General features: G+C 44.6%; 1 protein-coding gene and 1 long non-coding RNA gene across 8 annotated transcripts in view; one reads left to right on the top strand and one right to left on the bottom strand.

Annotated features, from left to right (window-relative positions):
• The window catches only part of CDH4 (cadherin 4), a 792,566-nt gene that overhangs the window by 370,871 nt on the left and 393,777 nt on the right, over nucleotides 1–27,918 (top strand). The gene's annotated exons all lie outside the window — the stretch shown is intronic.
• LOC308480311 lies at nucleotides 4,352–8,141 on the bottom strand. Its single transcript, XR_013988023.1, has 3 exons — nucleotides 8,010–8,141; nucleotides 7,159–7,520; nucleotides 4,352–4,492 (listed from the first exon to the last, which is right to left on the bottom strand). It is a non-coding gene; the product is annotated as an uncharacterized lncRNA (long non-coding RNA).

Here is a 27,918-nt window from a genome sequence, read left to right as displayed (position 1 = left end):
ACGGGAACGCAGTCAACACTTGCAGGAAGCACAAACAGGTGGAAAAGAGTTAAGAGACAGCCTCTCAGAGAATGGGGAAGAGGAGGGAGCTAACCCCCTCAGACCGAGGTCTTGACTAATGGGAGGGCTGCAAGATAGGAAGCAAAACAAAAGACATATGAAGCAAAAGTTCAGTTGCTTCTGGTCTTGCCAGAAGCATTTTTCAGAAGGGTCATCATGATTGATGATGGCGGAGGCTGTGTTAGAGTCGTCCGGAGTGATCTGTTTGTTTTGACAATAAGTCATCCTTTTAAATTAACTACGTTCACTGTGTTATCAGCCGGGGACTGGACTCCTGACATTTTGGATAGCAAGCTATCAAACTATACAAACTCTGACAATGTCAATAGCACATGTTGGTTTCAAATCAGCAGCATCCAGTGAAAAGATTTGTCTTAGATTATTTGTCCATGGTTGGACGCAGTAATTCTTCTGAATACCAGTTGCTGGAAACCACAGAAGAGGAGGATGCCCTTATGTTCAGCCCATGCTTGCGGGTTTGCCACAGGCATCTGGGTGGCCACTCTGAGAACAGGATGCGACACTAGATGGGCCATTGGACTGATCCAGCAGGCTCTTCTTATGTTCTTATCTTCTTAGATTCCATAGTCCAGCTACCAAAACACTAGTGAGGCATCTCTCATATACCCTCCAAGTGCCCTTATCAGAATGACTTAGCAATACTGCAATTAATACAGCCAAGCTTCCAAGCCCTGCTTGATTTCCAGTTGGAGAATGCAAATTGGGACAACGAAGAAAATCTAGCACATCTGTGCAACGAGCTTTTTCTGTCTCTTTCTTGACCTCTTGTTTGCATTCATACTGCAAAGAGATTTTTCTTTTTTACTTTTTTTGGTTTGGTAATCGCTTTTCAATACTGAAAGAAATTAGAAGCAAACAAAGAGCACAAATATAATCTTTTCTTGTCTGGTAATACCAGCACTCAAATTAATACGAGTAAACATAAGTGCTTTTTTCGCTCTGTGTGCCGTGCTAGGAAGGAGTGCCACAAACACCTACCTTGCCTTCTGTAGAGATGCGAAGCTTTTGAATGTTTGAGTTATGCACACAAGGTGCATTGGAGAGAGAGAGCAGATTCAAGGTAAATCAAAAGTTTGTATTGATTTCTGCAAGGTGAAGGGAAATGAACCAAACGCCGCAAAGGGTTGTTTGAATCACTTTTTGTTTTATGATCCTCTTCACCAGTGTGAAAATTACACTGGATAATACCCAGAGCGCTTCTTTGTGTGATAAATTAACCAGTTTATTTATTTCCCAAAGGTCCACTTTATTGCCCCGGAATGAGTTGATGTTCATATGGCACTCAACATTATTTGATACTTTGGTTGCCTTAAACAACTCAGATATCTTATTTCTAAGTGCCCTTGAACAATCAGGCTTTGAACTCCAATAGCTCCTGTTCCCTACGGCATATGACCTTGCTCACGTACAGATTTTACACCAACACAAATGTATCCATCTTGCAGCTGAAGTTTGATGTATACATACTTTAATCCTAGTTCAAATTAATAGAGTTCTTCAAGTTAGTTATGTCTGAAACCCGTTCTTACTTGGAGAGCCTTGGTTTAATATCATAGCATAAAGAGAGGTGAGAAATGAGAGGCTGTAGGCATTGGGTTGATGTTGACCTTACATAATAAGTGCCTGCTGGATCACACCAATGGCCTAGATTGACCAGCATCCTGTTTCTTACAGTGGCCAACCCAATGCCTATAGAAAGCATGCAAGCAGGACCTGAAAGCAACAAAAATCTGCCCACCAGCAACTGATATTCAGAAACATGCCACATCTGACTGTAGAGGTAGAACATAACCATCTGGGTTAAAGGTAAAGGTAAAGGGGCCCCTGACCATTAGGTCCAGTTGTGGCCAACTCTGGGGTTGCGGCACTCATCTCACTTTATTGGCCGAGGGAGCCGGCATTTGTCCGCAGACAGCTTCCGGGTCATGTGGCCAGCATGACTAAGCCGCTTCTGGTGAACCAGAGCATCGCACGGAAATGCAGTTTAGCTTCCCGCCAGAGCGGTACCTATTTATCTACTTGCACTTTGCGTGGTTTCGAACTGCTAGGTTGGCAGGAGCTGGGACCGAGCAACGGGAGCTCACCCCGTCACGGGGATTCAAACCACCGACCTTCTGATCAGCAAGTCCTAGGCTCTGTGGTTTAACCCACAGCACCATCTGGGTTAGTAGCCATTAATAGCCATATTCTCTAAAGCAGTGTTTCCCAAATTTGGGTTTCCAGCTGTTTTGGACTACAACTCCTATCATCCCTAGCTAGCGGGACCAGTGGTCAGGGATGATGGGAATTTTGTCCAAAAGCAGCTGAAGTCTCAAGTTTGGGAAACCCTGCCCCATTGATTTTTCTACTCTTTTAAAGCATCCAAGTTGATGGCCTTCACTGCCTTTTGACAAGCACAATGTCCATCCTGCTATACTGGTTGCTTATTTTGTTCTGAGCCTAATTCAAGCTACCCAACTTTGTGTTTTTAAGCCCTAAACCGCTCTCCCCCCCAATACCCACAAGAGTGCACCCCCCCCACGTGCCAGTCAAGATGTTTCAATCTCCAGGAGAGGCTCTTACAGTGCCATCTCCCTCTGAGTTGCAGGAGGGCCTTCTCTGTAATGGCCCCCAAATTGTGGAGCTTGGTCATGATGGGGGAATGTGTAGGACTATGGCATGCAGGGAGGGGATTGCTCTTTCTTTCCCATTCTGGTCTCCCCCCCAGCAAAAAATCACCCCTTCCCGACACTACTGTTTGCTCCTAAACCTGAAATTTTAAGTAACTAAATAACGTATCTGGAGAATATAGCAGAAGAATATGGGAAGATGCCTTATACTTAGTCCAACCACTGGTCCATCCAGCGCAGTATTGCTTGCACTGACTGACAGTGGCTCTCAGTGGCTTTCAGACAGAGAACACACCTGGAGATGCCCAGGGCCACCAGGAGATGGTGGAAGCAGAAGAAGGGAGAAAGGGTAACATCCCCTTCCCCATATGCTGTGGTGTCAATCCAGTGTGCCACCCCACATTGACTTTGGTTAAGAAAGAGCCTGCCCTGCTCTAAGCATCCTAGTTGAGACGCAGTGGTGCAACACGTAGCATTGAAGGCGCTCCTTAGTCTGGAAGGACAACCCACCATTTTCCAGTTTCAGTTTGGCCCCAAACTCCCCATCTGTTCCCTAAATTGGGTCCAACCAGTGGCATATGGTTGCTGCTGGGGAACCCAAACCACGTAGGTGTCCTGCGGTTTCAGAGGTGGGGAGGGAGAGCACTGTTGTGCTCTTGTCCTTCTGGTGAGCTTCCTAGAGACGGCGGGGGAACTGATGCTGCCTTGTAGGAGATAGACTTGAACTCCTCTTCTGGCCTCTTAACACCCCAGCCTAAGAAGGTAACTCCCCAGAACGACAAGATTTTGAGTCTGCTTCCGCTGACACAGATAGAGCAAAGACCTCCTGGCAAACATCACATCACTTCTCTGTAGACAGCAGACATCACTCCTTATGTTCCTGGAGATTTAACACTTCCTAGAGACATTTGATTGGCCACTGTGAAAACAGGATGCTGGACTAGATGGTCCTTTGGCCTAATCCAGCAGGGGTATTCTTATGTTCTTCATAGAATTATAGAATCGTTGAGTTGGAAGGGATCCTGAGGATCATCTAGTCCAACCCCCTGCAATGGAGAAATATGCAGATATCCCGTACAGGCCTGCAGCCTTGGTGTTACCAGCACCATCCTCTAATCAACTGAGCTATCCCGACCATTTACAGCTGATCTTCCCTGATTCTTCAGTCTGACCATTTCCCCCTATCTGTATTTTGACTTTTTCAGTGGGGACTTAAAAAAAATCAAAAACAAAACAAAAGCTAGCATTCCCTCCCCCCGGGTGGGGGGATGTTAAAGCGTGTAGCTCATTTTTTGACAGCTATATGAGCACAAAAAGTCTCTCAAACATTTTAAATCAATTTTCTTTGCACTCTTATGATTCAAACCCCACAGAATGGCTTCCTTTCAAGTTTGCTTGTATGCCAATTTTCGGCCCAAGGGGGATTTTTATGGCTTGAAATAGGGCTTTGTAATGGGGAAGCTTGACAGATCCGTTACTATTCTGACACTTGGCGTGATGTTTTAATATATAGGATGATATTGACTCTTGTTTTAATAAACCGTTTTGCACAGAACAGAAGGAGACATTTCCGTATTGTTAGTCAACATCTGAATTGGGGCGTAGAGGCAACATAGTTTTGTTTTGTTTTTTTTAATCACTTCCTTAGATGCACTGATTTTCACGATGCCCACAAAATCTTCAACATACAAAAGAATGTAGACACAGACCCCCCCCCCGCCGCCGCCGCCCTGGAAACTTGCAACTAGCCAGCATTAGTATCAGTATCCAAATTTTGTCCTGATGAGATGGGTTTTGAATACCTTTGGGAAAGTTAAAAAGAAAAAGAGCATTTCTGAGGGTTTTGTGGGGTAAAGAAGGTCCTTTTAAAATCTTCTTCAACCATAGCAATTTCCTCAGCAGTAAAAGGCCAAACCTTTAGGTTTTCCCCCTCATGCCTGTCTGAAGTCCTAATATAATGATATTAGAGTTTCTTTCTCTTCCACTGTGATTCCAACCAATCAGTGATCACAGGATGAATGTGGTGGTGACATTCACCAGGTAGCCAATCACATTTGTCCTGATGATAGGGAGGACGAGCAGAGCTCACTCTCACTGCCCTCACTGTGAATGGGTGGCAGAGGGAAATTGTTCCAGTTGCTAAGGCTATTGAGCCAGCACTCCTTGCCTTGCTAGACTGTACTGGCCATTTTGTTGCCCACCAGCACTGCAGGGCAAGATCTCCATAACTTGGTCCTGCTCTAGTTGCACAAGATGGTGATGGGAATGTGCACTTGAAGGATCACTGAATGTGCATCCCATTAAAAGGCATTCAATGCAGCTCAACACCATTGCATTTCGATGCATAGCCAACTGTGAATGTCAACCATCCAGACCGTATTATGAGATGGGCATCCTCATCTGCCTTCTGCTGAATGTCAGGAGGATGCAACTAATTTGCGGTGAAAGAGTGTCAGCAAGGTTGCTGGGGTTTTTTAATGTCCTTGCCTACATGTGTACACAGATTCATGTGCATGCATTGACCTAATGAACGCGTGTATTCCTGGGTCTTTAGTACAAGGTCACGGTACACCATGGGGCAAGTTGCTGTCACGCTTGGAGGTTATTTCACAGTCAGACAAGCGACTCAGGGTTTGCCCTAACATAAGGCAGAGTGAGGCAACCGCCTTGGGCTGGAGATGCTTGGGGCAGTAATACCAGCTCCTTATGAGCCCCCAGCCATGTTTTTCTGTTATATGATGCATAATATCATCCTGTAACCATGAGGAAGCTGCCAATTCAGTTAGCTTCTGTGCATGGAATTAGGAGACACTATCATATTGTCCTTCACTGTAGGCATTAAGACACTTTGGGCTGGCGCTGCAAGAGACATATACCTTTGCAAACATTTTGCCTCTTTTTAAAGGGGTGTGAAAGAGGTGTAAACGAGAGAAGGATGCTTTTTTGCAACCCCCTTGCTCTAATTCAACTCAGAACTTGCTAAATTGGAGGTTGCTTACTAAACCTTGTCAGTACAATTATTCCTTAGCTTTGGGGGCCATTACAGACAAAATATTCTTCTCTTTGCTGTCAGCTGAACCTATGTAACAGTGATACTCTGAGCCAGCCTTCCTCCTAGATCTTATCACACAGTAAGGTTCATCTAGAACAGCCTTTCTCAACCTGTGGGTCCCCAGATGTTGTTGAACTACAACTCCCATCACCCCTAGCTAGCAAGGCCAGAGCTCAGGGATGATGGGAGTCCAATGACATCTGGGGACCCACAGGTTGAGAGCCGCTGATCTAGAAGAAGCTGCCTCTGAGACTATAGAATCGTAGAGTTGGAAGGGATTCCAAGGGTTATCTAGTCCAACCCCCTGCGATGCAGGAATCTCAAGCTTATCTGAAGTAGTTTAAGTTCTAAGTCTCATATTGGGCTTTATGGCATTCACAACTCAGTCATATCTTCCAGCAGGAGATCAGGAGGGGCACAGCCACAGTCAGCACCTAAACAGCCAACTGAGATGGATGGCACAAGGAAGAGTGGAATAGCTTGGGGGGGGCATGACCCATGGGCAATTTTTTTTGAGGGTGTGTGTTCAGGTACCCCCACAGCAGGCTATCTCATCAAGGCCATGGGGAGGGAAGCCGCGGCCGGACTGAGCCTCCGGGGCCTGACTCCAATGTGCAAGGGAGTCAGCTCCCTCGCACAAGGGCCCAACAAAGCCAGTCGGCCATAGCTCCATTCCTGGGTCAGGTCTGACCTGAGGGCAGAGAGAAGGAGAGAAGAGGAGGTGCTCCCCATGCTGCTTTGCAAGGTGCCCTTGAAGCAGCAGTGGGGGCTAGCCTGGTGCTCCCACCACGGGCTCCCTCCACATCCTGCCCCTCTCGGGGGGCGGGTGTTTCCCCACCCACACACCCCTGGCAGTGGTAGCATATACTCTGTCACTAGCACAGAACACTTGGTTTCCCCCTCTATGTATTGTATTTCTGTTTAAATTGTAGCTGTTGCTTCTAAATGTGCGTTTGTACCTTAGCATCCAGGGACGCAGGTGGCACAGTGGTCTAAACCACAGAGCCTAGGACTTGCCGATCAGAAGGTCGGCGTTTTGAATCCCCGTGGCAGGGTGAGCTCCCGTTGTTCGGTCCCTGCTCCTGCCCACCTAGCATTTCGAAAGCACGTCAAAGTGCAAGTAGATAAATAGGCACCACTCCAGCGGGAAGATAAACGGCGTTTCCATGCGCTGCTCTGGTTCGCCAGAAGCAGCTTAGCCATGCTGGCCACATGACCTGGAAGCTGTACGCCGGCTCCCTCAGCCAATAAAGCGAGATGAGCGCCGCAACCCCAGAGTCATCCACGACTGGGCCTAATGGTAAGGGGTCCCTTTACCTTTACCTTAGCATATGCAAACCTCTGTGTCTTTCTTTTTTGCCCGTGTGTAATAGCTATCCTTGGGTTTGATGTTAAATGCATAAGAGCAAAACTCACAGAAAAGTTGGCAACCCTGCTGAGCTGTCTCCGCCAGGCCAAATGACATCTCCTTGGTCACACTCAAGCTTTGGTGGAGGAGAGGGATCTTTCTTCCGAAGGCTCTCTACTCCCACCTAAGCCCTGATTTTCACTGTGCATTCATATGGTTGGAGCGACGGCTGGCTGTTCACTCGGAGCTGCCTTTCCTCTCCGCAGCTACGCACCGTTGATTTACTGAGGTTGTACCAAGGAATTCCCATCAGCAGGTGATTGAGAATGTCCAGGTTTTGCTTTTCAATTAATTGTGAAACAATCTGTTGTCAACATTCCCCGCAGATAGGGAGACTTTCCCATTCAGAACAAATGTGATGAATGCGGACCTACAAAGAGATGGGGGGAAGAAAAGCTGTAATGAAATTCAAGCTGAACTGAACTGGAGAGGGGGGAAAAGGGCAGCGGCGGGAAAGGAGGCAGTGCAAAATAATGGGCACATTCAGATTGTGGATGAATAAAAAGGGGGCTTGATGAATCCTTTAATTTAAGTCGGCAGGCTGGCTATTGAGCTCTGAGAGATTTGGCACAGGCCTGGAATAATGTAGCATCCCAAAGTACAAACCTCCATAAATTAGTTGCATCGGGGATGGGGGCAGGGTGTGTGTGGATAGGAGAGCACTATTGGTTGAAAAGTGGATGCCAATCTCCATACATGTGCAAATGTGAGTTAGTTTTGTATATGCTGTAAATTTAGGAGCATATGTAAAAATCCAATTCCCAAGCTGCCATTATTTCCTCCGCCATCAATATGCTCAGCAGTTTGCAAAGCCGAAGAGAAGCCCCTGCTCCCGATCTAAACTTAGGCACAGTGCAACCTGATGCAGCCAGATGTTTTGGGACTGCAGCTCTGCACGGCCCCAGACAACGCAGCTGTGATGTCTGGGGCTGATGGGAATGGAGACCAAAAACTCTTGAGGTTGAGGAAGGCTGACCCTGGTGAGTCCAAGGTCACATTCAAACCATATATCTAAAGTGGTGTCATACCACTTTAAACAATCATGGCTTCCCCCAAAGAATTCTGGGAGCTGTGGTTTGTTAAGGGTGCTGAGCGTTGCTGGGAGACTCCTATTCCCATCACAGAGATACAATTCCCAGAGGGGTTTCACAATCAATCCCTCTTCCCAGGCAGCTCTGCAGCTCTGCGGGGGCAACAAGAGTCTCCTAACAACTCTCATCACGTTTTACAGCTCCCAGAATTCTTTGGGGGAGGGAGCTCTGACTATTTAAAGTGACAGCGGCTGCAGCATGCAGATTACCCTCGCCCTTGCGCCTCTTTCTCCAGCTTGGGCTGGCAGCAGCCCTGGCATACAGAGCAGGCTGAGCCCGAGCCGCCCATGGCCCTACTCTGTGGGTTCTTTTCTTTTTCCTTTTCTTTTTTGAAAAACAAATAAATAAGGGAGTTCCAGTTTCAAAGGAAGGCTGTGGTTGTTTCAAAATGTGTGAATCTGGTTGGCCTGCCATTAAATGCAAACTGTGAACTGCCTTGAGACCTCCAGGTATAGGGCAGCATATAAATTCTATTATTATTAACAACAACAACAACAACAACAACAACAGAATGGAAATTCTGCCCCACGCGCCCCTCAGAGAGAACTTGTCCTACGTTGAACACATTTAAGAAATCAGTTCCTGCTACATGGGAATGAACTGGTTATTACCCTGGTCGGAGACAAATATTCTTTAGGTAAAAGGTAAAGGACCCCTGGACAGTTAAGTTCAGTCAAAGGCGACTATGGGGTTGCGGTGCTCATCTCGCTTTCAGGCCTAGGGAGCCGGCGTTTGTCCACAGACAGCTTTCCGGATCATGTGGCCAGCATGACTAAACTGCTACTAGCACAACGGAACACAGTGGCGGAAACCAGAGGGCACGGAAATGCCATTTACCTTCCTGCCACAGCGTTACCTATTTATCTACTTGCACTGGTGTGCTTTCGAACTGTTAGTTTGGTAGGGGCTGGGACAGAGCAACAAGAGCTCACCCCATCACGGGGATTGGAACCGCCGACCTTCTGATCAGCAAGCCCAAGAGGCTCAGTGGTTTAGACCACAGCACCACCCATATCCCTTGCCCTCCTCTTTATTGCTACCTCAAGTATTCAGGTAGATGAGGTTCAGCTCACATGAGAAATATACATGTGCTTGTGGGAACCTACCTATCTAGAACTTTGGCATGTGGAAGTCCTACTTGGTAGAGCATTGGTCACCCGTGTGGCACCCAGAGATGTGCATGTGTTCAGTGAGGCTTTTCCTGGCACCCGCAAGGCCCATGACCCTCCCCTGAAAGTCACATTCTGTTGTTGTCAATATAAAGTAAGTTGCACTGGATGAATGGTGCTGGCAACACTATATCTGTTATGCAAATGTGCCCACAGGGGTAGAGGGAGGAGATTTCAGTAGTCAGGGAGGTCAGTGTGCACTAGCAAATTTTTATTTTATGTAAAAATAGCATATTAAGTGCACAAAAGCAGTTTTCTTCTCACATTATGCCATTTGTATCTTTCACTTTTCAAATGATAGAGTGCTTATTCCTGCTGAGAAATTAAAAACCGTCTAGGAGATGACTCTATTGTTTGCTTTCCCCTTTAACAGCAGATATATATGGAAATCTATAGTTATTACTGGGGGGTTTTTAATACCTGCATAAATGTAAGCGCTGTGGAGGGTTGGGCTTTTTAATTAAAATTTATAAATGAAATAATGTTGGAACAAAAAAGATCTAATTGTATAACAGAGGCATAATAATTAAAATTAATTCTGTGAAGCTTGCTTGCCTTCTTGCTGTGACTGTTTGCTCATACATCAATATTACTGTTCACTGGAACCGTTTAGGATTTTGGCCAAACAATTCCTTCATAATCAACAGCGAAATACAGATGAATATATATTTCTAAGCAGTTCAAAAAATGCAGGTCTCCCCCCTTCCTTCTTCCTCTCTTCCTCCCCCCTCACTTTCCCTCCCTTTTCTCTCTCTTTTTAAGGAGAAAAGAGACATAATTTGTGTTCACAGCAGGGGAAGGTGGAATAGGGGTGGATGAACCTGTCTCTTTCTGGTCTGTGTTGATTTTGAACGTTTTTACCCATAATTCCATTCTGTTCTGTATTCACCAGCAATTTTTTTAAAAAACCCTTCAAAATGTGTATAAATGTGTGTTTTCTCTCAAAATGTGAATTTAAATATAAGTTTTCTCTCAAAAATAGAATGGAAAGGTCTTTCATGTGTGTATCTGTGTTTGTGTGTGTGTTTGTGTGTGTGTGTGTGTGTTTGTGTGTGTGTGTGTGTGTGTGTTTTTAAGCTGCTGAGAACCACATTGCCATGTTTGGAAAAATGGGGAGTTTGGTGGGCAGCTAAATTCTGACCTGCAAGGGGGTGGATCAGATCATTTTGCATAGGGATTCACAAAGACTGAATTCCTCAAATGTTTGCCATACTCACGAGAAGTCAACTCCTACAACCATATTTGGCATAGACATCTGAAGGCAGCCCTGTTTAGGGAAGTTTTTAATGTTTAACAGACCACTGTATTTTAATACTTTGTTGGAAGCCGCCCAGGGTGGCTGGGGAGACCCAGCCAGATGAGCGGGGTATAAAGAATAAATTATTATTATTATTATTATTATTATTATTATTATTATTATGACAAAAGTGACTAACTAGGTGTGGCCCACTCACTTCCTGTGGAGTCAGCCATGCAGGAGGCCTTGGCCTTACACCAAACCCTGGGTCAGACTCAATTAGGGGAAGAAGAGTCACAATCCTCTAGCAAAGCTGAGGAGGAGCCATCCATACCCCCAAGATGAGTTCATCCTCTGTCATCAAGGCTGATCAGGTCCTCAGCCAGACAGAAAGGTGGCCCTGTAAATGTGCCATGGAAACCTGGCCCATCTAGTGAAGTGTCTAACCACAGGCAAGGACTCCTGAGGCATGAATTACTCCTCAGGAGTAAAGGACTGGCCTTGGATACAGGGCATCCTTGCAAGTAGGGTGCTGATGTTTCCCAGGTGGAAGAGAGGAAGGGGTAGATGGTAAGGAGGTTGATGCCATGGAAATGCACTATTGGAGCCAACCTCCATGCACCGTGAGAACTTCCTTGCCACCTCTCCCTCCTGATAAGCAACGTTGACCCACCTGCTGGGAAGATACAGTAGCAGCTGCACCACAGCCCCTTCTGCACACAGCTCCCCATCAGTCGCTAGACTGGAGAAATGCCTTTTCCCCAGGCACAAAATGTTGCTGTTTCTATTAAGTGCTTAGCTTTGTAAACGTGCTAGCAGTTTTAGTGCCAGACAGACCAAAGATCTGACACTGCATAAAGCAGCAACTTCTGTTCTCACAAATACGTTTCTGGTAGCATCCCTTTTTCATAAATTTAATATAAATTTATATTATAAATGATAAATTAAAATACTTAGGGATGTGAAAACAGCAAGGCTCTCTTTCAGTAGAGCATGAGACTCTTAAATCTCCGGGTTGTCAGTTTGTCCAAAGATTCCTGCATTGCAGGGTCGACTAGATAGACTTGGTGTTCCCTCCCAATTCTACGATTCTCTGAAATCTTTCATCTCTGCCTCTCTTTTCTTCCTCTTTTAGCCCTTAGCCTTTCCCCCTGTGTGTACCTGGCAAGGAAGCAGGTCATCAGAAAGCCTAGCAATTTTCACCTCAAAAGGGATGTCAGATCTAATGTTCCAGGTGAACATCCACGTCTTTCTTAAGACCTCATTATCTCAAGAACATGCGGACCAACTCCAAGAGCTTTCTATTTTTAATATTTGTCTGTCAGTGTCCGATCCGAGACCTCTTTTGTATAAGCTTGAGGAAGCGTCAGAGAAGAGTATTGAGAGCCAGGGAGAGAGGAAAGAGAAAGAGAGAGAGAGGTTGCTTCATTAGTTTGATTCCACATGTCTTGTGCATGCAGCGCTTTCAAAGAGACATCACAAAATCCATTCACAATGTGTTGTGAAGATGCCCACAGAGCAAATAGCATGGGGAAATTACCTCGATGCCTAGGGGGCAAATCAAAATCACATATCTGTTTCTGACAATATGATCCGTTACACAGACACACACACACACACCCTCCAAAAACAAAACAAAAATGAGCGAAAGGAACAGTAAACACGAAACCCTCACGTATCTTTTTGGGAGGCATGAAACCTGCAGGATCATTTGAAATTATACTTATTAAGAGATTACATTTGCCAAGAAGGGAGTTGAATGGGCTAAGTACTGCAGGGATGGAATTGCCCTGAAAATGTGTAAAAAGTAAAAAAAAAAAAAAAAAGCTGAGGAATAAATACATACATACATCTTGCCTGCTGGTTTTTAATTAACTTTTGAACCCTGACAGATACCAGATTGGCAAACCTCTGAATATGCTGAACCGTACAAGTGCTGCAAGTTATCATCCATTTCACAGATGCTGTGCTTTAAGCCATATTAAACTTATAAAATGCCAGCATGTGTCCAACGCATACTTCAGCTCTATGGCATGCATGGGGACTGTGCTTAGAGGCTTCTAGGCAGAAGACGCAATGTGGCTCTTCAGACATGTCGGGGCTGGGACTTCCAGACACTAGTCTGATAATATAGGCCTATTGTGGCCTGGAAATTGATGCTGAAGCTGGAGCTAGTGGCAGACATATAAAAGCTGGCCTGTTAATCACCTGTTAATCAGAAGAGTTCAAGGATATTTAAAAAATAAATTTTATATGATTATTTGATCCTTTTACATGGTTTTGTACGTTTTGAGGTATTTTATGCATTGTGACTTGCCATTACTTTCACTGATTGCAGTTTAGCAATTCTTTATTGTAACTGATAAGTGCAAACTGTTTATTATTTGCAGATATTTAATTTTACTGTTTAATATTCTGTTCTAATGGATTCCTGAATATTGCTTTATTTGATATAAGTTGTTTATTTTAAAGTTATCGGGACACTTTTTTTTTTTTTTTTTTTTTTTGCATTGGATCAGACTGGTATTATTAACGTTCGGCATTTTATTATGTTTTTGTATGCACTGGAAGCCGCCCAGAGACACATTGTTTCTGGGAACTGAGTCTTCACACGTACATACCCTCCAAGTGTCCTGATTTTCCAGAGACAGTCCTGGAATTTCGAAAGAAATCCCGGCTTCTGATTTGATCCCGGAATGTCCCCATTTCCCCCCACCAGCACCGCTGCTGCTGAGCTTGGGGAGCAGGATGAGCCACCGCTTATCCCAAGTGATGATGATGGCGGTGGCAACAGCAGCTGTGAGGAACCATCCTGTTGCTTCTCTATGGCTACTGCTGCCAGCCTCCTCCCTTGGGCAGCTCGTAGCAGCTGCTGGAAAGCAGGTGAGAAAGAGGAGAGGCTGCCATGGCTGAGGCCCAGCCCCACATGGTGCACCAGCTCTGAGGGGCAGGCAGAGGGCAGGGTCATTCAGGGTGGGAAGAAAGGGGGAGCAGAGCACAAGGAGTCTTGATTCTTTTAATTTAAAAAAGTGCTTTGTGCATCTGCGTCTAGCATTGCTCCTTTTGTAGTTTATAAATTAGTGTGTGTGCGTGCTGGGCCCAGGGGTAACCTGTGAAACGCCGTCCAGGACCGGTCCAGAATCCGAAGGTTCTGCTAGGAGTCAGTCCGACAGAGCCAAGGCAGGATACCAGGCAAGGACAGGTACAGGATCTCAGGCAGACTCTAGCAACAGCAATGTTGCTCCCGCAATCTGGAGCGGGGTCCGACAGCCTTTTATCTTTGTCAGGGTAGGGGCTGGTCCTGATCCCCTGGCGACTCACCTCCCTGTTTCGCCCGAAGGTGAGCACTCCTCCTGCGAGTACTCAGGTCTCTCCTTCTCTCAGACCTTAGTCCCTGCAGCTCGGGAGACGTCGGTGGGTTACTAGACCCAGGGGCCGCCTCAGCCTTCCCTGACCAAACCGGTAGTGGAACAGCTGTAAGTGATGGCCCAGCTGAAGGCAACAAGGTAATCCCCGCATCTGGAGCCAGGGCAGGCTCCGGCCCCTGACTCATCCCAGCTGGTGTTTGTTGCAGGGGAACCTGTGCAGACTGGAACTTTTCAGGGTCAGGCCCCAGACTTGTTTCAGATGATGCCTGAGGCAAAGGATCTGGTGCAGACTGAGTCTCCTCTGGTTCCAAGTCTGAGCCCGAGTCCCAGGCCATCACAGTGTGTGTGTGTGTGTGTGTGTGTGTGTGTGTGTGTGTGTGTGTGTGTTTCTTTTTGTAAACCTATGAAAGAATACAATAAATTAGGATTGAGGTGTTTCCTCAGGGCGATGGAGGGCGTGTGAGCTGTGTCCCGTTGGTGTAGTTGTGGTGGAAAAGGTCTGCAGGAGGGGACCACAGGAAATGGGGGGGGGGCAAGGAGGTTCAGTTGGGGAGGAGTGAGAAATGTCCCTATTTTCATCTGTAGGATGTTGGAAGGTATGCCTACACAACACCTCAGATAACAAACCGCTGGCGTCACTTCAGGCACAGTGCTTTTCAGTGGGGTGAGTTCACACAAACAGCTGCTAGGCAAGTGAACAGGAACTGTGTAGAGATCTTGGGTGGCTTGTGTTTGCGTCTGTGGTAGCTGCAGTTCTCTGAGGTTGGAATTTTCAGTTTTTAGTTATTTGATAGCACCATTTATTTCCCAGCCTTTGGTAGAGACTGAATATGAATCCCTGGGGAAACACCACTGAGAGATGACTGTTCCCCTCTAGCTCTGCTTGTGGGCTTTCTAGTTAGCTGCTTTGTGAAGTAAGATACTGGACTAATTAGACCTTTAGTCTAATCTAGCTAGAGTAGAGTAGCCTCTTATGCCAAAAGAGAATGCATACAAAATACAATATGTGCATAGAGATGGAAATTTGAAAACAAATCCGACATGCAGTCCATCTCATCACAGAAGAGAAGACTTGGACTAGGTGATTTAAGGGCCTGCTAAGTCCGCTGTTGAGATCTAACCATGGGTGGACCATTTCAAAGACCTTCTCCTCGCTGCTTATGATCTTTGCCTTTCAACCAGACTGGGACAACCCTTCAGATAAAGCAAACTTGGGTCTCTCTCCAGCTGTTTTCAGACTACCATTCCCACTGGTCCCTAGGGATGATGGGAGTTGTAATCCAAAAACAGCTGGAGACCCAAGTTTGGGAAACTCTGAGATAGAACAATCCTTCAAAAAGAAGGCTGTCCTCTGTAAAGTAGGACATAGGGTCACTCTCAGGAACACACAGCCCTTTGAGAAAGGAATGTCATCAAGATGCAGCCCTTTCTAGATAGTATCAACTTCATTGCAGGTTCCTTGGCGTTTGAGATCATATATAATCTTTGTTCCTTAGAAAGCCTTTCCCGTACCCCTCCGAGAAACTTAGAGCAACTGCTGTTCTTGCCAATGTACATTGTCTCCCGCCATACACAGCGAAGCAGGAGACATAATTTAATACAAATTACCTTCAAATTGTATGCAGTCTGGCTTAGTTTCCCTTCAGAATATTTAATACGATTTCTCTTCTCCCTCCTGCCCTCCCCCCCAGTCAAAACCATAACAGCAAAATCTCACTGAATGGCTGAGATGAAGTGCAATGCCTAAAATAAGGGTAAATTGCTGTGCAGGTGGCAAGAAGGGGTTAGACAATTGCTGATTTTTCATAAATGTTACTCTCGCTTTCCCCCCGCTTCTCTCTCTCTCTCTCTCTCTCTCTCTCTTTTTGAAGTGAATTATTTACTTCAAAAGATGCTGTCCTCAGGGGGAGGGAGAAATAACAGATATACTATCTTGCAAATCCATCAATGCCTCTTGTACATGAAAAGGCTTTATGTATTTCGCTCCCTGGCCAGTACTATCTGAGCGTAGCCATTATTTTTAAAGGGTGAGTCTTACCCTCTGATACTTGCAGATGCACATTACCTGTGCTATTATGCTTGTTCATGAATACATAGCAGCCGCCTTCAAAAAGACCCTTTCCCTAAGACTTTGCAGGCAGAACCAAATCCATTAAAATTGAGGGGAAGGGTGCATTAGACAATGTAGACCGCTCTTTCCTCAAAGTGTAGGTTAACATTATGGACAGATGGAATGGAGGAGATGGGGAAGATTTACTATAATCAGATATGACATAACTCCCTCCCCGCAAACACACACATAAGCACAAAAGAAATACAGGGATCTGGACAATGAGATGCACAAGTCTTAATACGTGCTCTCCAATAGCTGCATTTTTATTTATTTATTCAAAAGTCAACGACGTAAGCACTTCCATGAAAATTTCACACATGTCCTCCTCATGATGCCATCCTATATTGTCCCCACCCCCTCTCATTTAATCTGGATCTACCATTTCTAAGGACAATCTAGTAAGGTTTTGTTTGTTTGTTTGTTTGTTTGTTTCAAAAATGGAAACTTTGGGCTGCATTAAGTGCTACAGTTCTCATCACAGTAATTTAACAGTCTATTCTCTTCCCAAGGAACTCTGGGAGTTGTAGTCCTGTGAGGGGAATAAGGGTGTCCTAACTACTCTCAGCTCTCTTAACAAATTTCAGCACCCAGAATCCTTCAGGGGGAATCTATGACTGTTTAAAGTGGTATCGTAGCGCTTCAAATGTATAGTGTGAATGTTGCCTATTTTGCATTGTATCTGTTCCACAATGAGTTTCCACTACCGCAACTTCTGCGTTGGATTCCTCCGTTGCACAGCATTAAAATTCAACCATCTACTAGCGCAAAAAAAAAACCCCACCCTTGCATTTGTGGACAGAGAGCACTGAATGAGACCAAAATTTCCTTCTTTTTAAGCTTATTGGTTAAAAGTCACCAGCAACCTATGTATGCATTTTCTTTCACAACAATGGTCTGCAAAACAACAATGGTCTGCAAAATGTATGCATTTTATTTCACAACAAGGTATGCATTTTTTTTTCACAACAATGGTCTGCAAAAACATTTTGCCAGCAAGAGAAGTATATTGCTATGTGTCTTTTGGCTCTGTGGCATTCAAGAGTAGTTTGCATATGGTTGTTAAATGGGGTTGTGTACACACTCCTGTTTACTCTGCATCCAGCTAACTCCCACAGCTGCTTACATTAGCCCCAATCCACATCTATCCTGCCTCTGTCCTGTCAGTGTGTTTCCCCTTCCAAACCAGGTTTGATACAAATTGAGAAAAAGAGTGACCTAGCTACATTTTAAACTGGTAACGTGTACACCAGTATGTCTAGGCAGCATGAAGAACACAGATGCTTAGTGTCAGCAGGAAAGCTACATTAGGTGCCTTCAAATCATTCTCTGACCACTTATTTTTGGGAATTTCTTTCTAGTAGAGCTGAAAACCATGGATCTGCTAATCAATTTTTTAGGGAATTCTTGTATGTGGCACATGGTGTATCTGGAGGACTCAGGTTTGTTCCGTGTTTAAAGTGTTTTGGTTTAAAATCCATATTTTTATAGATTTTATGGATTTGGGGGAGGGGTGGAGCAAGGAAGCTTTAGTCTTTGAGATTTTACCCAAAACCTCAAAAAAGAAACATTAAGAGGTAAAAAGAATCAATTAAAAAATTGACATCCTTTAGTTTTGAAATCAGTATTGTGCTGTGGAAAAGATGGATGAGCTACTAAGGCGAATGACATTTGTGTTGGAGAAAACTCATGCAGATTCCATGCATTTCTGAGAAATAAGAATCCAGAATGAGAAGGCAATGCCTGCAAAATCTGGATATGTATCCACTGGTCCTCAAGCAAACCAGTATCTTAGAATCATAGAATCATAGAATCACAGAATCATAGAATCATAGAGTTGGAAGAGACCACAAGGGCCATCCAGTCCAACCCCCTGCCAAGCAGGAAACACCATCAGAGCACTCCTGACATATGGTTGTCAAGCCTCTGCTTAAAGACCTCCAAAGAAGGAGACTCCACCACACTCCTTGGCAGCAAATTCCACTGTCAAACAGCTCTTACTGTCAGGAAGTTCTTCCTAATGTTTAGGTGGAATCTTCTTTCTTGTAGTTTGTAGTCTTAGCTTCCGTTCCCTAATCTGTAATTTAGGAATGCTACCCCAATTCATTAGTTTTTGCTGTGTTGTTGAATGAGCTGAAAGGGGGCTGTTAACTTAACCTATCCCTATTATTACAGTGGAGTATAGATCTAAATCCATTAAGTCAAAAGCCTATTGGTTCAGAAAATGCGAGTTGCGACATATTCATTAAAAACCTTTCAAAATAATAAAAGGCATTGCAATGTAACAAACCCGTCTCTGTTGCTGTTGAACTCTCCATACTATCAATCATTCTGTTGAAACTTTATTCCCTGTGTACTTGTTTTTGTGTCGTATTTTAATTTTTCAATGGCTGTCATTTAGGGTTCTTTTTAGTCTCGTTCTCGTAATTGTCAGCTGTGTGATTGAGTGCTGATAATGAAGGGATTTCTGTAGATTTCTTTGTTCCATAGGAATTTCCAAAATGCTTGTTTCTCCCCATCACCTCCCCACGGTGACTGAGATAAAATGTTGTTAACTAAGGACAGGGTAGGTTATAAATAAATCGTGCCTGTGGATATAGTGAATATTTGGCGTAGGTCTAGTGTGCTTTTGGAAAGCCAGATGACATCTTAATATGTGGAGTCAGACTGCTGTTAAGGTGCTGAACCTCAGTAAGTAGAAGTCTTAAAAAGCCAAGAGGAAAAAATGAAATGCCATTAAAGAAGGAAGGCAAGTTCTCTTTTAATTTGTCAACCTTTTGCATGTGTTTTTATCAACATCTGGAAGGAGGAAAACAGGACTTACATGCAGAAGCTCCCAGGATATACCCTGGACCAGGAAGGCATCATAGGAAGGACCAGTGTTGGATTAAACCCTGTTCAGGCCCCTAGGCAGTCAAAATCTCAGGGGGCTCATCACAAATTATTGGCTACTTGCAAATATTCTACTAGGATCTGGAGTCGGCAGGAACTTGCGACACGCTAACTAGCAGAAAGCTTCGTATCTGGAGGTTTCTTGTTCATGTGCTCTAGTGGGATCACACTGAACTAAGGAAGCTTGAGTGTAGTTATCTTTCAAGATCAAATCAATATTATTATTGTCTCGGGGCCCCTAAAAGGCATAGGGCCTGGAGGCTGCTGCCTACTCACTCTATGTGGGAATCCGGGAAGGATCTCTGCCTGTGATCCCGAAAAGACGCTGCCAATCAAAATAAACAATAGTGGGATGGATAGGTAAATCGGACAAGGCAACTTCTTCTGCACAGCCTTCTGTAAAGCTCACTCTGGAGGTCAACGCCACTGTTCATCCCAAGCAGAGCCTTACAGGTGTCTCATTTCAGAGTCTACTCCGGCTTGAAACCCACCTGCTCCCCCATCCTTTGTTGAAAAGTTCCTTGGCTAAGCCTGTTCATTTGGTGGCTGCCTTGCTACAGTGATCCCAGGCAGAACTGTACAAGAAGCTCATTGTAGCACCTGCTCCTGTGTGAAACTCACCTGCTCCCCCTGCCTGAGTACCGGCTTTGTTGAAAATGTCTTCTGCTAAGCCTTGAGTTCTGACTGATTGCACATCTCTCTGTGGCTTGCCAGAAGAAATTTGCATGAGGATGATTCACCTTCCTTTCCCTTTTCCCCTTCTCTCCCCTCCCCACCCTCTCTCTTTTCCTCTCCCTCCCACCTTTTTTTTTTTACTGTATGAAACTTGGCAGTTTTGGCTGCACTCTGTGTTGTGCTTTTCAACTTGCCCCCAAACAGAGAGGTAGTAAAGCTGTGCAAAGCAATCTCCTCCCCTGGCAAAAATTAATGAAACGCCGGCTGTGAACAGACTTTCCCAGCGTTTTGTATGCCATGTGCTTTCTGCTGGTTCCCCAGGCCGCAGTTACTGTACATTCCCTTTTTCCCCTCTACCCTCCCCTGCTCCCTGCCACTGTCATCCCAAAGTTTCTACTGTACAAACGAATTGCTGGTAGTCTGTGCTGGGCTGCCACTCTACATTTCCCATTTAATTGCATGTGATATTAGCAATGATGCTGTGGAATCGGAAGAGCAATTAGGCCTGCTGAGAAATTTCACACATCTCCAGTCTTCCCTAGGCAAAAAATAAATAAAGAAGAAGCAGCATGTTTCTTGCCTAGGGACTCGAGACCAGGTTGGTCAGCTGGTAACTCACTGGACGCTGAGCAAAATTGTGTAAGCATTTTGCCATTCTGACAGGAAGGATCTTCCTTTCTTCTATGCCTCATCCTCTCTTTGGCAGCTGGAGCAGGAAGCAGGAGCAGCCCTGCCCATCCAACCTTCACGGGAACTGAAGGAGATGACATATAACAAGCCAGATTATTGGCCCAACTAGCTCAGGCTGGTCTACACTGCCTGGTCTACACTGCCAAAATCCAGCATTTCCTGAGCTCTGAGAGTGTAGCTTTCTCCCAATTGAAGTGCAGAGTGTTTGAGGACTGGGACATTCTCAGGGAAACCAAAATGCTTGTTTTCAAAGCTATTGTACTACCAACCTTACTGTATGCTTGTGAAATGTGGACCACTTATAAATGCCATCTCCAACTCCACGAAAGATTCCATCAATGTCTCCAAAAAAAATTGTACATCACTTGGAAAGACAGGAAAACTAATCCCAATGCACTGGAAGAAGCAAAGATCACCAGTGTCGAAGCAGTGATTCTTCAACATCAACTTCGTTGGATTGGTGATGTTGTATGGATGCCTGATTATTGTCTTCCAAAGCAACTACTCTATTCCAAACTTTAAAATGGTAAACGTAATGCTGGTGGTCAACAAAAGAGGTTCAAAGACTCTCTCAAGGCAAATATTAAAAATTGTAGTATAAACACCAACAACTGGGAAACACTGGCCTGCAAGCGCTCCAGTTGGAGAACAGCCTTTACCAAAAGTGTCATGGGTTTTGAAGACACTCAAACTCAGGATGCAAGGGAGAAATACGCTAAGAGGAAGGCACACTAGGCAAACCCTCACCATGATCAACTCTCACCAAGAAACTTCTGTTCCCACTGTGGAAGGATGTATGGATCCAGAATTGGCCTCCACAATCACTTACGGATTCACTTTTAAAACCGTGTTTATGGCAGACAATCTTATTATGCTATGAGTGATCGCCAACACACCACTCTCACTGAAATTCCCTCTTCTGCACAACTCAGAAAGGTGCTAGAATTCTGCCCTCCTCTTACTGGAGGCGGACTTGAAGGGTGCTCCTGGTTAGGGATGGGCAAAGTTGTCCATGTTAGTTTCTACCATTTTCTTGTTGTTCTGATATTAAGTTTGGTGCTCTGCATTTCCACATCAGTTTGTGTGAGATAGATAGATAGATAATAGATAGGTCGATAGATCGATAGATGATAGATCGATAGATGATAGATAGATAGATATTCCTTGTGAAAATTGTAGTCCAGCAATGTCTGGAGTTGTTGTTTATCAATGTCTGGAGGTCCAAACACATCTGTATTTGAGGAAAAAGAAAAAAAGAAAATCAGGGAAGTAGAAACTCTTCCTCCAAAGTTTGTTCTCTCCTGCTGTGCTATTTGTATTCCAGCTTGATTCAGAACTTTCTGCTCCCAGCTCAGGAAAGAAAATGCCACCATGCTCTTTGAAAATGTATAGAAAAGCAAAGTCAAGGATTCCTTTTAGCAACATTATTCATGCGAGAGCCTAGCAAATAATTAATTCAAACAAAAATAGGAAACTCAAAAGAGTACCTCATGGATATGCATTTTTAGTCTAACCAAAAATTCAGGGATAGGTTCATTATTATGCTTTCTTTAAACTATCAGGAATAAATAAAGTGGATGCAGACTGAGAGTAAATCCATGCTAATGAAACGAAGGAGGGAGGAAGCACTTGACAAAGAAAGTCATTCAATGTATAGTTTTGGAGAGAATCCTGATTATTAAAATATAGGGCTTGTTTATATGGGATTTGGGGTGTGTGAAAATTACCTACCTCTGCAGGATTCTTTGAGGTCTAGCATCTTGTTTACATGGGTTTTAAACCTTGATCTCTGCAATGACCTCTTCACTGAAGAGGTTGAGAGAGCAGACTCACACTGCATATCTAGATTCAGGTTGGTAGCCGTGTTGGACTGCCATAGTCGAAACAAAATAAAAAATTTCCTTCCGGTAGCACCTTAGAGACAAACTAAGTTTGTTATTGGTATGAGCTTTTGTGTGCATGCACACTTCTTCAGATACACTGAAACAGAAGTCACCAGACCCTTATATATGGTGGGAGGGTGGGGTGGGGTTTTTCTCAGAAGGGTAGTAGGAGATGGATGATTGACTCAATGGGTGTGGTAAACCTGTTGACTGTTAACAACTGCAATTAGTCCTACAGGAAAAAGCATGGGAAAGCATGCAGTTGACCAAAAATAGCTTTAGCATGTGTAATGAGACAAGAATCCAATATTGCATATCTGTGATTTTTGATTAGGAAAATTTTCATTATTATAAGATTCAGCCACTGGAGCTGCAATTCAACAAGGGGAGTCTGACACAAGAGAAATACAGGCTTCTTAATGCGTTCCTCTTGGGCCACATTCTCACCAGAACTCACTCTTACCAAAGCTTCAAAGAAGTGGTTTTGTTGGGAACCATGGCAGAAAGAGAAAGAGTTAAAGCTTCCCCACAACTCAGAGGCTGTGCCAGCTTCCATTTGCATAACAAAAAAGGCCTGCCAATTTCATTCACTCTGTTGATATAATTTAACCCTTGCTGAGGTGTTCAAGGACAGGAAAGCAATTAGTTTATCTGAAAGGTAAGAGAAATGCTCCCATGTCCTCATAGGAATTTGGTTACTGGGCACATTTTCAAATTTAGGGTCCCCACATTGAAACTCCCTCAGGCCTGTCCCTGCTTTTATGGCTTGCCTTCATGCAGTCACATTTGTATCTGAAATGGCTTTGATTTCTTAAAAAAAAAATCAAATTGCCTTTTACTGAATCATAGAATTGTAGTGCTGGAAGTTTCTCAAAGGGCAATCTAGTTCAATACTCTGATTGATTGATTGATTGATTGATTGATTTTGATTTATAACTCCCACACTATTACTGCAGAAACCCACCAGGATGGCATGGGGGCACAAGTTGTCTGAAACGGCTCTCCTTCAAGTGAGAGCGGGAGCTGACATGCCGCGGCCATGATTCATACAACCACAGCAACTAAAATTTTTTTTAAATCTCAGCAGGTTTCTGGGAATGCCACTGAATCCCAGCAGGGTTATATCTGGGATCAGAAGTCCCACCAAGAACCACACCTGTTCATTCTGCTTGGGTGGCGATCTTGAAAACCTGGTGGTTGTATTTATCACGATAGAATTTATGAGCACAGGCTTTCTGACTGTATCTGAGTTTCTTTTCCTTTTTCTCCCTCGTGGAAAGAGACAGCTGTGGCTTGACTCTGCAACTTCACACTTCTTTCCCTTGCCTATAACCAGAAGTGTTTGCCAGCTTGTCCTCAATAAATATGTTTCCTCTCTGCCTTCCTGGGCTGCTTCTCTCTCTCTCCCTCTCCCCCTCCCTCTCTCTCTCTCTCTCTTTTGCCTCCCCTTCAAAACTTCCCGTAGATCTACAAACTGTTCATAAATTTATTGACAGTTGGCAGACCTGCTGCGAAAGCGCCAGGGTTAGAAAGCAGCCTTCTTCACATCTGTTTCGCTCGCCTACGAGACAACCAGTAAAAGTAGCTTAAGGTTTTGAGGAGGCTTACACCTCTCTGTAAATAAAATAAGAGGGCACACCTCTTCCTGAATCTCTCCATCTCCCCCTGCCCACTGTGCCTAGAGACGGTTTTTCGTCAGATCCTTGAGTTCTTGACTGACTTCTTCGTCAGAAGTAGGGAACCTTTCTACATGCCAGCAGGAGGGGGGAGGGGGCAAAGCAACAAATGCAAATTTTACTTTTTGCACAGTGGGCGAACTTCTACACATGCCCCTCTGTGCCCCACCCAGACAAGCAAGAGGCATTTTCAAGCTTGAGGACAAATCCCACCCAGGCAAGAATGCTTAAGGAGAGGGCTAGGCAAGGCAAATGGCTCAGGAGGGCATGTAGCCTAGGGAGAAATCTGAGAGCCAGATTCAAAGGCCTGGAGGGCCACATTTCTGCCTGAGTTCCCCATCCCTGTTATATGCATGCCCTACAACATTTATCTAATGAAAATAGGGATGTCCTATTTCACAATAATGATCATAATATTTATAGCCCGTTCATCTGACTGGGTTGCTCCAGCCACTCTGGGCAGCTTCAAACATATTTAAAAACATAATAACATTAAGAAACTTCAGATGTGTTCCAAAGGCTGTCTAGTTACTTTTCTCCTTGGCTCGGAGGTCAGATAACTTCATACCTTCCAACATTTCTCCAATGAAAATAGGGACATCCTAAGGGAAAGCAGTCAAAGTATTGGAGCCTCAGCTTCAGGATCTGTCCTTCCAGTGAGCACTCAGGGCTGATTTCCTTAAGAATGGATAGGTTTGATCTTCTTGCAGTCCATGCGACTCTCAAGAGTCTCCTCCAGCACCTCATGAGAAGAGAAGACTCCCTGGAAAAGACCCTGATGTTGGGAAAGATTGAGAGCACAAGGAGAAGGGGAAGACCGAGGACGAGATGGTTGGATAGTGTTCTCCAAGCTACTAACACGAGTTTGACCAAACTGTGGGAGGCAGTGGAAGATAGGAGTGCCTAGCATGCTCTGGTTCATGGGGTCACGAAGAGCCGGACATGACTAAATGACTAAACAACAACAACAAAGGAAAAGCGGGACATTCCAGGATCAAATCAGAAACTGATATGGCTTCTGTAAATCTTGGACTGTCCGTGGAAAATAGGAACATTTGGGTGATCTGCTGTATGCACCAGGAGTGTGTTGCTGCCATCAGGATCAACAGCCCTTCATACCCTTTGTAATGTTTTATCGCATGAGGCATGCAATGTGCCAGCATCATGCCTGGAGCTCACTCAGAGCCCATCATGAAAGATGGGAATAAGGAAATGGGGAAATGGAGAACCATTTACACCATCTTGAGATGCTTCGAAAAGAAAGGTGGTATATGAAGGAAATAAATAATAGCTCAGTAGCAGAGCATCTGCACTGTGTACAGAAGGTCCCTGCTTCCATTCCCGGCATTTCCAGGTAAATCTGGGAATGTTCCCCACCTGACCCCTTGGAAAACAGCTGCCTGTCTGTGTGGACAACAGTGAGTTAGGTCAGCCCATTGTCTGACTCGGAGTAAGGTAGTTGTCTATGTTCATATGTTAGTAGAAGTTGACAAGGTGTAGCTGGGCTGGTGGAGCTTTAAGCATGAGATCATGTCATGAATCCATGCCCCCAATATATAGTTTGGTCCTCAGATAACGTGAAGAGAAGAGGAAATTTTCTTGTATGACAGTAGCCTCCATCCTTTTCAAACCCACCACCTTTTAACCCAACCATGTCTTTAGAGACCCATTCCCTTAATCTCTTACCATGTTTTTGCAGAGTGATTGGGCTCTTGTTGTGTTTCACCTTGGATCAGGTCCTGGTGCACTAGTGGATCCCGACCCACCCGTCAAAGATCAGCGCCGTATGATGTTTGACTCACTTTGATCTGTCGTGGTGCCACGCAAAACAACAGAATTAGCAGGATGCTTTTAATCTAAGCAAATGGAGCCCTCAGTCAGATTTCTGCTTCCTGTAGCCAGCGGATAAATAAAAGTGCCAGGAAGTTTGCTGATGCAGGTGATAGTTTTAAAAAACATCTCTCCCGTTTTAATTTTACAAAATGAGCCTAAGAAGTATTTTAGGGGGAAGCTTTAAAGTACAAAGAAGAACTTTGTTTAAAAATAGAGTTGACAATGTAAAATAGGTTAGAGCTTCCCTTTGAGGCAAACAAACAACCCACTTAAGAATTAAAAATTTCCAAGCAAATGATTTAGAAATCCTTCCTCCTCTGGCCCCCCTCCCTCCTTCAAGCATGATCAAAGTAAAAGCTTTGACAGGTAGCATTTATCACAGATAGTACCTTCTGCTCGGTAAGTATTCAGTGATGCAAAAGGGGAAAAAATTAAAATATGGTTCATAGCTGCATTGCTAACTTTTGCATTTAGAAAATTTAGAGAACGTGGGTATTGTTTGATTTGATACAAAAGTGCCACGTGGGGTGATTTTTTAAAGTTTGAATTGTCCCAGTGCCTACAAGATTGGGTTATGCTGCAATGCTTCATCAGCTAATTGGTTATATTAATTGATTAAAAGAGTAATCCTATGGGAAAGGGAGCAATCAAGGCAGAATAAGAGCTGCCTTTTCTACTGCCTTGTTAGATTGCATTGGGAATAGGAAAATGAGGTTCCTCTTCCTTTTTTTGGCCTTCTACCACTGATATGTTCCGAAAACCTTTTCCTTCCCGTTGCTCCCAAGACTGGTTAGTTGCTTCCTGCCTTCTTTCTTTGAGGCATTTATATCACACCTTTTCCTCCAAGGAGCTTAAGGTGGTGTGCATAGTTTTCTCATTTAATTTAATTCCCACAACATCCCTGTGAGGTAGATTAAGCTGAGAGGAAGTAACTGGCCCAAGGTCACCCAATGAGCTTCATGGTTAGGCGGGGATTTGAACCCTGGCCTCCCCAGTCCCAGTCCAACACTCTGACCACCACACAGGCAAATGGGAGGATTTTGGACCATGCAGATTCACAGCCACGCCTGGTGCACCCATGACATGCCCCTGACATAACCTCCTTTTTTTGGCCTTTCTGATGTCACAGTTCTGAGGTTGGAGTGGCTCTGGCTGCAGACCTTTGCACAACCACAGGTAGGAGTCCTGTCAGAGTGAATCTCTCTGGAAAAGTCCAGCTCAGATTTTGCTTGGCAGTTGGTAATGCAAATTTCGCTTTCTCTGCTCCTTTGCACCATCCTTTCCATTTCAGTTTGGATTTGGAGGGAAGCATTGTCTGTGACATGGGTAGGCAAACTAAGGCCCGGGGGCCGGATCCAGCCCAATCACCTTCTCAATCCAGCCCACAAACGGACTGGGAATCAGCATGTTTTTACATGAGTAGAATGTGTGCTTTCATTTAAAATGCATCTCTGGGTTATTTGTGGGGCATAGGAATTCGTTCTCTTTTCCCCCCTCCAGAATATAGTCCAGCCCCCCACAAGGTCTGAGGGACAGTGGACTGGCCCCCTGCTGAAAAAGTTTGCTGACCCCTGCTCTGCGAGCTGGATTCCCCCTATAGAAGACCCATGCTGTACTGTAGCTCATGCTTAGGAGAGGGGAAAAACTTTCGAGATTAATAAATGTTAGCAATTTGTGGTTATTGCAGTGGGTCATAAAATATCGGCACAGTGTACAGAAGGAATCAAAAAGAAATTTTTGTTCTTCAGGTCTGCCAATGGAGACTAATGGCTGCTGGTCTCCATGCATGAAGGACAAGGTTTGATTATTCTGGGTTTTCTCTCCCCCATGCTGAGAAGAGAGATTTCTCTGCATTTCAGAGACCCAGACTTGTCTGGAGAACGTCTGTGCTCCATTTTCTCTGGAGTAGTCCCAATGAAGATTACTTTTGAAGCAAGCGGTTGGAGGAATTTGAAATAAATAAGGCTAAAGAATGAGAGATTGTGTGCAATTTGGGAGTTAACAGTTAATCTGAAGTACCCTCAGTGGCTGATATAGCAGGTCACTGATGTAATATAGCCATCGCTGATCTAACACCATCTAACATCAGGGGGATGCTGTGGACATAGTGTATCTTGATTTAAGTAAGGCTTTTGACAGAATCC

Source organism: Podarcis pityusensis (assembly GCF_964106645.2).
Source record: "Podarcis pityusensis genome assembly, chromosome: 6".
In the NCBI taxonomy this organism is placed as follows: Eukaryota; Metazoa; Chordata; class Lepidosauria; order Squamata; family Lacertidae; genus Podarcis; species Podarcis pityusensis.
The sequence above is the reverse complement of the archived record's forward strand: the minus strand, read 5'-3'. Positions and strand labels throughout refer to the sequence as shown.